Source organism: Equus caballus, chromosome 12 (assembly GCF_041296265.1).
Source record: "Equus caballus isolate H_3958 breed thoroughbred chromosome 12, TB-T2T, whole genome shotgun sequence".
NCBI classification, from domain to species: Eukaryota; Metazoa; Chordata; class Mammalia; order Perissodactyla; family Equidae; genus Equus; species Equus caballus.
The window spans coordinates 26,332,591-26,340,753 of record NC_091695.1 but is presented as its reverse complement, the minus strand read 5'-3'; the positions used below and the strand labels follow the sequence as shown (position 1 = coordinate 26,340,753).

Here is an 8,163-nt window from a genome sequence, read left to right as displayed (position 1 = left end):
CAAGGTTCCAAATTCTGCACACCCTCACCAACACTTGTTATTTTCTGGGGTCTTTTTTAACAGTCATCCTAACAGGTGCGAAGATCCTTTCTTCTTAAAAGGTCAAATAAGTTATTACTCCTCACTCAGACTCAGGATGCAGATGCCTGCTTCTGGCTCTGCATCTGTAGTCTCTGTCACTCTTCTCTCTCTTTGAAAAAAGGGAAAGGCTCCTGCCTTCTGTAAGCTACATCTGTGCCCATCTGGAGTCTGTTAGAGGTTGTGGAAAGATCACTTAATGACCCATCTACTCCTTCCAAAGTAAAGGAGAGCAATTTCATTTTGAGGTAATTAACCTAGAAAGACCCTCACATGCAAGCACGAGGACACATAGCCAAGGATATTCATGGTACACTGGAAGTCTGGAAACAACTTATATGTTCACCAACGAGAAACAGGTAAATTAACTGTTGTATACTAACACCTTGGAACACTATAAGGTAAAATTGCAGTCAAAGTGAATGAGCTATACCTACATTATCATCCTGGAGAGTTCTCTAAAATATGATATTGAGGGCAAAACAGGGCAAAATTGCAAAATCCTGGTGTACAGGATGACACCAGACAGCCCGGGATTGAATCATAGTTCTGCCACCTTCAAGTTTATAACCTCAGGGAACTTACTTAACTTCTGTGCCTCAGTTTTCTCATCTGTAAAATGAGAATAATAATAGTACCTAATGTTGGCATTGAGTGACTAAATGGAATTAATACACGTAAACGCTTAAAACAGTGCTTGGGCATTATTCACAATAGCTGAGATGTGGAAGCAACCCAAGTGACCACCAACAGATGAATGGATAAAGAAGATGTGGTATATACATACAATGGAATACTAATCAGCTATTAAAACAAGACAAAATTGTGCCATTTGCGACAACATGGATGGACCCTGAGGGCATTATGCTAAGAGAAATAAGTCAGACAGAGAAGAGAAATACCACATGATTTCAGACCCAGGAAGACAAGTACTGTATGATCTCACTCATATGTGGAAGTCAAACAAACTAACACATAGATAAGGAGAATAGATTAGCGGTTACCAGAGGAGAAGGGAGTCGGGGGGAGGGCAAAGGGGGTAAAGGGGCACATATGTACGGTGACAGATAAAAACTGGACTTAGGTGGTGAACACACGAAGTCTATACAGAAACTGAAATATAGTGATGCACACCTGAAGTTTACACAATGTTGTAAGCCAATATGACCGCAATAAAATAACTTTATTAAAAACAGACTTAAAAAAACTGTGCTGAGCACAAATAAAAATCCAATAAATAGGAGTTACTATTACTATTTATGGATTCCTATATGTAGTAAAATATAGAAATACAGACTTGCTAAGAAAAATTATCCAAAACTTGGAAACAATGGAAAAAGGTGAGTGGTATGTCCTTTCAATGTCAATATTAAGGCATTGTTTAACAGGCCAGCCCAAGGATTTACTTAGGAAAATGGACCTGATTTGACTCACTGTTTACCATTGATTAAAAGTTCCAGACTTAATGAACTTTCATGTTAACTTACAGACTTTTGTCTAGTAGAAATGTAAATAATATCTGTCTTATAGAGAAAATAGCCCCAAAGTTGACAGTCTATTGCCATCCAGCACAAGAACCACTTGGGTATTTAGCCCAGCAGTCTTCCTCTGACTTTCTTTTAAGTTAATTAAGTTTCTTTCATTCACTCTTTACATTTATAGCTTATAAATACCCATTCATTCAAATGCTCTTTGAACCAGCCTTAACATCTTATGGTTTTCGTCATTGATAAATTGAATAAACTCTTTAATATGTGTTTCTTTTATATTTACATGAGAATCACAGTTCTAAATTCCCGGCTCCCCTCCACCCCGCCACCCCCACCCCCACCCCCACCTCCCCCCCCACCCCCCAACCCCCCTACCTCCCCCCCCACCCCCCACCCCCCCACCTCGCCACCCCCAGGAAGATCAGCCCTGAGCTAACAGCTGCCAATCCTCCTCTTTTTGCTGAGAAAGACTGGCCCTGAGCTAACATCTGTGCCCATCTTCCTCCACTTTATATGTGGGACACCTGCCACAGCATGGCTTGCCAAGCGGTGCCACGTCCCCACCTGGCATCCCAACCAGCAAACCCTGGGCCGCCGAAACAGAATATTCGCCCTTAACCGCTGTGCCACCGGGCCGGCCCCTAATCTTTTTGAAAATTATGCTTTCATAGACTAAAGGATACAAATCAAATTTATGATAATGGTTGTCTCTAGGGAGGGAGAGGCATGGGACTGGGATAAAATACATGAGGATTTCAATGACCTTTAAAGTGTTATTTTTCTGATTGAAAAAAAGATCTGAAGCATATATAGCAAAAACATTTACATTTATTAAGTCAAAGTGGTGGATGTTTATTATATTAATCTCTAAATTTTCAATTTTAAAAAATTTCCAAAAAGTGAAGCCAGAAAGTACTGAGGCATCTTTTTAGGGCAAGATAGAAAGTTCTATGCACTTATTAATCCCAAATTACCGACCAAACACCTTTTAAGAGGATGAAGGCATTGTGTAAAGATTTGTAGACTGGGACCCATGAGACATGGGTTGAAGTTTTGGGTCTAGAACTAATCAGCTGCATGACCCTGGGTAAGCAATTTCCTTTCTTTGAACATCAGTTTTGTTTCCTGTAAGATAACTGAAAAATTACGGTGCGGACCACTCTACTTATGAATTTTATACTGTAAACTAAGTGAAAGGAATTGCAAAAAGTTTTTACATTTCTGTGATGCTTTAATGTTTTCAAAAATTATTATTAATATGCACTCACAGATTTATTGCAGCACTATTCACAATAGCCAAGATATGGAATAAACCTAAGTGCTTATCACCGGATGAATGGATAAAGAAGATATAAGATGTCTATATACAATGGAATGTTGTTGAGCCATGAGAAAGAAGGACATCCTGCATTTGCAACAACATAGGTGGACCCTGGGGACATTATGCTAAGTGACAGAGAGAGTCAGACAGAGAAAGACAAATACTCTTTGAGATCACTTATATGTGGAATCTAAAAAAGCCAAACTTGTAAAACAGTGGTTGCCAGGGGGTGGGGAATTGGGGGATAGGAGAGGTGTTGATTAAAGCTACAAACTTGCATCAAGTAGTAAATAAGTCCTAGAGATCTAATGCACAGGATACTGAAGGATAGTGAATATAGGCAACAATATTGTATTATAACATTCAAACTTGCTAAGAGGCTAGATCCTAATTACTCCAACCAGTAAAAAGAACTGATAATATGTGACATCATAAAGGTGCTAATTATTGCTACAATGGCAATCATACTACAATATAAAATTGTTCAAATCAACATGTTTTACACTTTAAATTTACACATTACATGTCAAATATATTTCAATAAAAAAATAAAACTATTATTAAGGGGTTCAAATATGTACAAAACAGCATGATAAATTAACTCCCATGACCCTATCATTCAGCTTCAACAATTACCAACTTATAGCAGTTCTTGCTTCATCTCAACCATCACCACTACTCTCACCCTGATTTTTTTTACCTTTTTATTTTGATGTAATTAGATATATTTCATATTTATAAAGTATTTTAATATAATTTTTAAATTTGCAGGAATAGTATAGGAACTCTATATACTCTTTATCCAGAATCACCAATTCTTTTCATTTTATCCCATTTTATATATATGTATATAATATATACACAGAATATTCATATATATACAAATTCTTTTCCAAACCATTTATCACTAAACACTTCAGTGAGTAGTTCCTAAGAATAGGTCATTCTCTTACACAGCCAGTACGGCTACCAAAACTGGGACATTTCCCAGCGATAGAGTACTATTATTTAACCCTCAGTTCACATTCAGATCTTGTCAATTGTCTCCAAAGATCCTTCATATTTTTCCCCATGCACCCACCTAGATTATTTTAAAGCAAATCCTAATGTCCTATCATTTCCTAGTACTTTTTTTTAAGTGTCCAAATATATCCTCTTTTTAATGTTGATCCCTCTACTTTGCTGGTGCCTGAGCATGCTCCTGGTCTTCCCACTGGGTGAGCCAGTCCTGACTCAGAAGCACTGCTGCACCATCACATCTCAGTTGAGAGCCCACTGGGTTAGATGCTTGTAATTCCCTTTAGCTCAAACAATCTGTGATTCACAGAAACATAACCACCACCTGATCCAGTAGCCTCAGCTGAGCCCCACATGATGCAGTCTCAGGACGGCAGTGTCAGCTGACAAATGGATAGGGAGGAAGCTACCCCCACCCTACCTGCCCACAAAGCACAGTCAGAGACAGGAAAAGGAGGGAAAGAGCCACAACTGGGAGATGATCAGTTTGCATTTTTGCTTCTGGTTAACAATTCCCTTGGCTTCTCCATATGCCCATTGGCATTTGCTGCGCTTAGAAGTTCATTTCATTTCTGAAAATATAATTTTTTAAGTTGCTAATATAAATAAACTACTTATTCCATTAACAAGGTCCCCAGTTTCTCCTCAGATGATTCCCTGGAGGCCGAAGCCAGGAGAGCTTCCTAGAGAGGGTCAGGCGGCAGAACCCCTGCCCCATGTGCCCCCAACTCCCCTTGGTGCTCTACTGCTGCTGAGACACAGAAAGCACAAGAAAAGGAACCTAGCCTCACCCCTACCTAGCGCTCGACCCACACTCCGTGGAACTCGGTGTCACCAACTTGTTTGACCAGTATTAGGGCCCAGGCCCTCAATGTCCAGCAGAGATGGACCCTTGGGTCATTCAGTCAGAATAGCTGGGCAAACTGTCCCCCAGGTTCCTGCAAACTCCGGAGGGGCAAGATGGCTTTTCTTCATCCAGACTTCAGAATCCAGGGAGGAGACAGGAATTCTGCTGGCAAGAATGGAACCATAAGTGCCAATTCCTCAAGGAGACCCTCACCTCCCTCTGCCTCAAGACCAAAGCAAGTGACTATAATCAACAGGGGATAATTTCTTCTTCCCTGAGGCCTGAACAGGACCGCAGGAGAGGACACAGGGGTAGGTGTGTTTCTAGGACCTCCCCAGAGCTCTGAGCCTCCAAAGCCACCTGCAATCAAGAGGAGATGGAGCTAGCTTTATAAACTCTGATGGGACTGGGATGCACCCACAGCTTCAGTCCCGAGCACCACATTCTGTTTGCTTGAGCTGTGTGCCTTATCACCAGGTCTGGATGTGTGGCCACCCCAGAAACAGATATAAGGAGGAGAACCTGAAAGACATAGACTGGAGTGCAAATGAGTCCCAGAATCATCCCAAGTGGCTGGGCTAAGAGGATCTTGCGTCCCCACTGGAGGTGTGCGAGGCCGGAGAGCACCGTCTGCTAAGGTTGGTATTTGTCTATTGGAAATTCTACTGAGTTCTACCAGAGCTGATTCACAAATCTGAATTTACCTGTTCTCTTCTCCTTCTTTTCCCCTCAAATCCGCACTCACTCCATCCCCTAGTCTGTCAGCCTTTAAGCATTTCCTGAGATCCCACTGCATTCAGGGGTCCCAAGCAATCTCTTCCTATCCATTATGTGTACATAATCTCACTTGTGGTGGGATGGAAGTTAGTGTATATCAAGTGCCTACCCTGTTTCCAGAAGTGTGCAAAGGACATTGACACATATTGTTTTTCAGTCCCCACAGAGGACTCAAAGAGGCTCAAAGAGATTGAGTAACTCTACCAGGTTTCCTGACTCTTTTCAATGCACCTTTTGCCTAGTAAATATTTACTAAGGAGATTAATTTCCACATCCAGGCTGTTGCACTTCCCCATCTCCTCTACCTAGCCTCACCTTCCTCGTTCTTCATGGCCCAGCCTGTGCCTCCTCTTGCTGAAGCCTTCCCAGATGACTCCAGTGCGTTCCTACTGCCGAGCAGGTACCACTCAACTTCACTCTTGTTTCATGGGGGTAAGTTTGTCTCTGAACAAAATTTCAGACCCTAAATGGCCAAAGACATGTCTCACGATATTTTGAACAGTAGTTGTTTAAACACTTTAAACAACTGTAATTGTTTAAGTACTTTGAATAACCTCAATTGTTCAAATACTTTTGGATAACAGTAGCTGTTCAAGTATTTGCTGTTCACTTGATACAAAACAAGGCTCTGCTTTCAGAAGTTAAAATGTGATAAGGAAGCAAAACAATCCAATGGAGGGAAAGAAAGACTGGAAACAATGACAAAGCCCTGTTAAACAATTCTAAATACATCTGTGTGAGTAAAATTCAACTGCCAGATTACAACAGCATACAAAATGAGAATTCAGTTGGGTAAGGAAGGCTGACTAGGAGGGCTGAGGGATGGCTTTGCGGGATTTAAGGAGGAAATCTGGAGGTCCTTTGCAAACTGAGAGGCTCAGAGTACATCTGTAAGTCTGTAAGTCAATGTCACCACAATCAAGAATTATTGAATGTCGTGCCTCTGAAGGAACTGACTGGCCATTTGGGAGTTGGGATGGAAGTAGTAGAGGATTAGGACGGAATGCAGTCTGGACAATGGGAAGCTGGTGAGAGAGGGAGAGTTGGGAGGAGGACAAGAAACCTCATTTATTGGAGAGCAGGATCCAGGAGCTCAGGCTGAGTGGAGAAACTGGAGTCAGGGCACAAAGTTGACTTTGCTAGTTAAACTTTACGACTGAATCATGTGATAGGATTCTGTCCTGACCACTAGGACCCTGACTTTTGGGGTTGCGTATTCTGACCTTTACTACAAACAGAAGGTCTGTGAAAGGCATGAGTGTTCCAGTGGATTCTCCTACAGTCCCATAATCTGAAGCCCAGCTCAGAGAAAAAGGAGAGGCAGCAGGGCAGAAGGCAACATCCTGGAGCAGACTAGTTCTGCTAAGGCCACAGTCTTCAAACTAGGATTGTGTGCTCCTGAGGGTGACGTGAAGAGTTTTCAAGGGATTTACAGGCAAAACTATTTTAAAGGGACCCAATTTCCAGTACCTCAATGTGTGTATCTACTCTTTCTTAAAACCAACGGCCTTGAAAATGCTTCTGTGATGGAAGTACTGTACTCCTTTTTCATCTCCCTCTTCTCAATTGCCATTCTCCCATTTTTGAAAAGAAATACATGATTCTGACCCATTCTGAATCTTAGCATGAGGCATTTCACCAGCATACAAAACTTCCAGGATACCACACAAAGAGGTAATTTCATAAATAGGTAGGTGTTGAAAAAGTAAATGACTTTAATGACTGCCTATAAAATTCTTTTTAAGTCAGATGGAAATGTTTCAACAAAATGGAGGGAGGATCTTTTCAAATTGACAAATGATGGAGCATTAAACATAATTTTTGATGAAACATACCATGTGATTCTTGGCATTAACTAAGAAGGAGGTCAATGAATAGAACGGCATTACTAAAACAAAACTGCTTGTATTCCCATCCATTCATCTGTGTTAACAAGGTTGCTCAGAACTTCCTACTTCATGTACAAAATATTTGCCAGGGATCACTGCTATGAGTGGCCAAAGTACTTAAATAGATTCTTGTGAGCTGGGTTGACCCTCCTAAAACTGTCTGTTACCATCAGGTATACAACGTCGTTTTTCTGGACAAATTCACATGGATTCTTTTTGTGTTGCCCAGGACTACACTGGCACAAAGATCCATACCCAGACAGCAAGTGTGGGGAACATGCATTCACTCACTGTCAGATTGTCAGGACCAGGCAAGACCTCAGAGATCTTACAAAGCAGATCTTGACTTTGTCATCGAGGAGTCAGAGGCCCGGAGAGAGGAGAACTGCCCAAAGTAACAGAGCTAATAGGCAACAGAGTCAGAACTAGAAAGCAGGTCTCCATTCGGTCAGTCTAGTGCTCTTTCTGCCATACCTTGTGTCTGGTGCAATGGGTGTGCACGAAAGTGAGGCTGTTCTATGTTCTTCTGCAATGTGGCAACACATTTCCTCTTTGTCCTCTACATAAACTGTTTGGATGAAGAGGTTGGTGAGGTTTTCCTACGACTGATTTTCAAGATGTAGCCCAGATGCTCAAAGAGGAGGGAGATAAGGGGCAGAAGAGAGAGGGAAGTGTGGAGAGAAAGGAAAGGACTCTGGGCATTTCCAGTCCTCCTATGGATAAACATCTTGGAGGACAGTCAAG

General features: G+C 41.5%; 1 long non-coding RNA gene across 1 annotated transcript; it reads right to left on the bottom strand.

The window, feature by feature from the left end:
- Nucleotides 1-2,378: 2,378 nt before the first annotated feature.
- Nucleotides 2,379-5,993, bottom strand: LOC138916410 (uncharacterized). Its single transcript, XR_011423650.1, has 2 exons — nt 5,846-5,993; nt 2,379-4,915 (listed from the first exon to the last, which is right to left on the bottom strand). It is a non-coding gene; the product is annotated as an uncharacterized lncRNA (long non-coding RNA).
- Nucleotides 5,994-8,163: the final 2,170 nt, after the last annotated feature.